Source organism: Rhagoletis zephyria, unplaced genomic scaffold (genome assembly GCF_001687245.7).
Source record: "Rhagoletis zephyria isolate East Lansing unplaced genomic scaffold, Rhagoletis_zephyria_1.1 Rzeph_scaffold_02948, whole genome shotgun sequence".
Classification (NCBI taxonomy): domain Eukaryota; kingdom Metazoa; phylum Arthropoda; class Insecta; order Diptera; family Tephritidae; genus Rhagoletis; species Rhagoletis zephyria.
In genome coordinates this window covers 60,099-65,556 of record NW_016160032.1, presented here as the reverse complement: position 1 = coordinate 65,556, position 5,458 = coordinate 60,099, and positions in this window count along the sequence as shown.

Genomic DNA, 5,458 nt, shown 5'->3' with positions numbered 1-5,458 from the left:
GAACAAATTACCTATAGTGCACAGTAAGAAGAAATAAAATTAAAATAAATTGCAAAAACATTGTTTCAACTTTTGTTTTGTAAATCAAATTTTGAAGCAAATAAATTTCGTAAATATATAAAAATTAATGCTTTTTTTGTCAAAATGGTGTTAATTAAAATTTTTTTAATTGAAGAAGTAGTTATTTCATTTTGATAAAAACAATTTAGTTCATAACTTTTTTTTTAATTTTTAATTTTCCGCATCAGAAAATTTTTAATGACCAAAAAGATAAGAACCAAGTAAATTTAATCTAAATTTTACGAATTCCGTAATTTTTAAATTATTAAGATTTTTTATGCCAAATTTCCACTAGGCATTAAATGACACTAATTTTAGTGACAATGTTGGGCATTAAAAAAATACCCGTGCCATTACGTTCATAAAAATAGTCATTGTGTCTGTTTGCACATGGCATAAATTTTTCATCATTTCAGTTCCTAGTGCAAATTCGCCATTAAGCTTTTAGAACAGAGTCGCAGGTTTTTGTCCCATTATTTGTACTCCCAAATATAACTGGTAATTGAAAAAAAACTGCTCTTATATTTTTCTTATGCTAAAAATCGACAAAAATTAAACAAAAGTTCAAGGTTTTTACGTAAAAATAAATAAAATTTACTCTTTGTGATTCAAAAATTTTTTAAAATGCTTTTGCACACTGCGATACTTTAAAAGCAAACATTTCTCTAAACCAAAGTAAAACTTGTACATATGTGCTTATATTAAATCTTGTATAAATTTCCTTAAGTTTTGCTTAAGTTTAACTTCAATGCGCTTTATTTACGAATATTTATCGCTGCTATACTAAAACTCACAATTTTTTATTTAGGTATCAGCGTAAGTGATAAATTTGTATTTACTTTTACTTCAGAACTTTTACTTATTTACTTTCAAGGTAAATTTCAAGGTGTATGGAAATTTATGTTGTAAAAAAATATATTCAACTACCTCCTTATCGCTTGAAATTTTCAGTAAGTTTTCTTGTAGCTTTGTCCCCAAAAGTTTCAAAAGTCATTACAACTTCAAATAAATTTTACCTTTTTAGGTTGAAATCGCACGCTATCACCCCCTTAATTTCAAAAGTACTTTTAAAAAGTTGTAATAAATATCTCATCTATTAAAAAAAAAGACACACACCCTAAAAAAAACTGCTTTGTGCGGGTGCAACATGGCGTATACGGAACAAACTTGATTTAATTCCATTTCATTTTATTGTATTTCATTTAATCAACACTTATTACTAAGATACCTTTTCCGAATTACTTTACAACTTCTTCTTCTTATGCTGACAAAAGGCGGAAAGGCAAAAGCAGCCAACTCATGACAATGACGCTGACTGCACACAAAAAGTGTGTGCCATGGAAAATTGGAGGGAAAGTAATGAAAGAAGCATTAAAATACCATTAAAATTGCAGTAGGTAGAACTTTTCACCTTTTCTGTTGTTATTTTGCTGTGCGTGGGAGAGTGTGGTGCAGAGAGGGTCAGTGGGGTTTATAGAATAAGCAGTGAGATGAGTTAATGGAGTTAAGAAGAATTTCAAATGTGAAAATGAAGTTGCGTCATAAACGTGAAGGAAGCCATAAAAATTAGTGAGATGAGTAAGAAGATAAAAAAAGTGACTTAATCCCTGGAGGGTGAATTTGTAGGGACGGAGAAGAGTTTGTAAGTTTATTTTTACATTTGAGAAGAAATTAAACGCTGTTGAGCATTGTATACAAAGTATGTATGCACATACATTGCTTGTCGTACTTTTGTTTCAGAAAATATTATTGAAAGAGAGCTTATAATTTTTATTTTTATTTACTTTTTTCAGTTATTTATAGCATAATTCCGATATTAAATTTTTTCGTTTTTCTCGAAGTGGGGTTTAAATGAACTGACGCACTTTTATTGCGCTAAATTTTTCTTAAGTTCTTAAGTTTTGTTTAAATTTTATTAAATGCCTGCTTAAAGAAGCAGCTACCGCTGGTAGAAACAAGTTGGTGCATAATGTTTCTTAAGTACTTAAATAGGTTTTGAAAAAGTGTTAGCTAATTTTGCTTAACATTTTATTGAAAAAATTTTTTTTGGCTTTTGATTTTTTCGAGTAAATTATTTAAAAAGTTTGATGAAACAGAATGTTGTCACCAAAATTTTTCTTAAGTTCTTAGGTTTTTACACATTTGGGCATTTAGTTCTCTTACAAACTTTTTGGCAAGTCAGTCTGATACTTTTATTTATCTTAAGTATATACTTACATATATAAGTTTTACTTAAGTTTTGCAAAAAATTTGCTAGTTTTATATAGAATTTTATTAAAAAATTAAATGTGACTGCTGCTTAAAATTTTTAAAAGTGTAGGAATATTTTTTTACACGTGCTTAGGGTCTTATACTTAGACCAAATTTTTTCGCTTAAGTTTTTCTTAAGTTTTAAAGCTTTGCTTAATTTATTTCTTTACACTTACTTTTTATTAAAAATTGATAAAACAGAATTTTTTCACTAAAGTTTTTCTTAAGTTCTTAAGTTTTCACACATTTTGGCAAGTCAGTCTGATAATTTTATTTATCTTAAGTATATACTTACATACATAAGTTTTACTTAAGTTTTGCAAAAAATTTGCTAGTTTTATATAGAATTTTACTAAAAAATTAAATGGGACTGCTGCTTAAAATTTTCAAAAGTGTAGGAATATTATTTTACACATGTTAAGGGTTTTATACTTAGACCAAATTTTTTCACTTAAGTTTTTCTTAAGTTTTAAAGCTTTGCTTAATTTATTTCTTTACACTTACTTTTTATTAAAAATTGATAAAACAGAATTTTTTCACTAAAGTTTTTCTTAAGTTCTTAAGTTTTCACACATTTTGGCAAGTCAGTCTGATAATTTTATTTATCTTAAGTATATACTTACATACATAAGTTTTACTTAAGTTTTGCAAAAAATTTGCTAGTTTTATATAGAATTTTACTAAAAAATTAAATGGGACTGCTGCTTAAAATTTTCAAAAGTGTAGGAATATTATTAAGGGTCTTATACTTAGACCAAATTTTTTCACTTAAGTTTTTCTTAAGTTTTAAAGCTTTGCTTAATTTATCTCGGTCGCTATTTTTATAAATTAAAAGAAGTTTTGACGCCTCAATTTTTCTCAAGTACTTAAGTTTAATTTAAGTTTTAAAAACTTTTATTTTATTTTACTTTACGTAGTCGAAAATCAATTAAATCAGTCAGCTGCGAAACTTTAACTTGTAGTATTTTAAATTTTTTCAGCTGCTAATGGCATTTTTCCTGATATTTTACCTGAAATGCACTTCCGTTTCAAATTAGAATTTATTAGGGATTAATTTTTGGGCTTAAGCTTTTCAAAATTATTAGCAGTTTTTAGTGATATTTTCATTCAAATTCACTACACTTGAATTTCCACTTCATTAATGCATTTTTTTAGCTATTTTTTTTAATTCTAAAGTTTTACTTAAGTAACGTGCGATTTTAGATGCACTCCAGTTAGTTACAAATCTATTTGCGCATTATTTTGACGCTTAAATTTTTCTTAAGTACCTACCAAATTTTCTTTTAATTATTTAAGTTTTGGTTATTTTTGAAAGGAAAGTTCCCTACAAGCACTTTTGATTATAAAAAGAAACTTGGAAAACTTAACAAAAAATTTATTTAGCAAGCAGACAACTGCAAGAAATAAACTCAAAAGGATTGAAGCTTGTATGTGAGACACGTTTACTTCTTGCAGTTAGCACATTAATCATGATGGAATTAACTAGGATTCCGATAAGTATTTACCATGCGGAAATAGCTAGCGGTGCCAAAGTAATTTCCGTAATAATTTTCAGTAAGGTCAGAAGATTTATTAATTATGGAAATTTAGTGGCACAAAAAAAATATTGCAAAGTGACAAAAATTATAAAGCCAAGGCTTTAGCAGCCAGCACTTCCTTTACAGCGTACGTCACCAAATTAGGTACGTAAAATTCCGGCAACTTTTTGAAGAGGTCATAAAAGCTTAGAAGCAGCCTTCAGCCAACGTGAAAGACATTTCTCAAATTAGCTGCACTAAGAAAGCAGCTGTTGGCTATTTGTGACAATCGCCCATAAAACAGCTAACTTTTGTGTTAAGCAAATTGTATGGGCGCACTAAAGTTTGCAGCCAATCAGTTCAAGCAATCAAGTCTGCGCTTAGCAACGACTTCACTATTTGTCTTCCACTGTCTCTTTTATGGCCAGCTAGCTGACTAGGCACTTGCCTGCCTTTACGCCGCAAAAATAATAGGTTTTCATGTCGTTGGCAATTTGTTGTTGTCACACATAGTTTGACCGCGCGATTTTGCTGTTTCACATAAAAATCTTTGTTTGTTGTCTGTTGGTTTGCTTTGCGGTTGCTTGACAGTTTTGAGCAAAAAAAAGCTTTATGGTATAAAAAACTTTTAATGACATTTTCCGGCACTGGCGGCCAACCAAATGGCCTGCGTGCTAGCCAACAGCGCTACTTGACTTACTCACTTACTTAAATACTTATGTACTTGCTTAGCTGTCATGCTAGTAGCAGACATTGAATTAGTTGCAGCTGTTGAGGCTGACTATTACGTGCGGCAATTGATTAGGCAAAGAGAGTTAAGCGGCTAAACGTTAGGAGAGAGGGAGTGAGATAAAGAAGCCCCAGGCGATTGTAAACAAAAGTTAGAACCTAACTGGAAGGAGATGTACATAAGTTGTGACTCATTTGCTTTTTGTTGATAAAACAAACTTTGAAGTTTCTTTCCCACCACCTGCCATTCATTCAGTTTATCGAAGGCTATTTCTCTCTACCACTGCCTTCAGCCGAGCTTCAACGTAATTCAATACNCAGCTGTTGAGGCTGACTATTACGTGCGGCAATTGATTAGGCAAAGAGAGGCAAGCGGCTAAACGTTAGGAGAGGGTGAGTGCGATAAAGAAGCCACAGGCGATTGCAAACAAAAGTTATAACCTAACTGGAAGGGGATGTACATAAGTTGTGACTCATTTGCTTTTTGTTGATAAAACAAACTTTGAAGTTTCTTTCCCACCGCCTGCCATTCATTCAGTTTATCGAAGGCTATTTCTCTCTACCACTGCCTTCAGCCTAGCTTCAACGTAATTCAATGTAATTCAATATTTTAGTAAATCACTATTTGTTTAAGTGCTTATTTAACCGGTTGTCTGCCTATCTGTCTGGCCGCCTACGCCAGCAATGCCTGAGCTCCTCAGCTTGTGCTGTCTACGAAAGTTGCTCTCAATAATGCCATTGCACTCTTTTTCAGTCGTTCTCGCCGCATTCAATTCGATATCGTTTACTTTTGAAGTGGCACTTTTGACCCGATGTGTTTCTCTCTACTCTACGAATACTTATGCTTATACTTTAGAATTCAACGGCCTGCTTATTTCAATCGTATTGTCCTTTCACTCTGT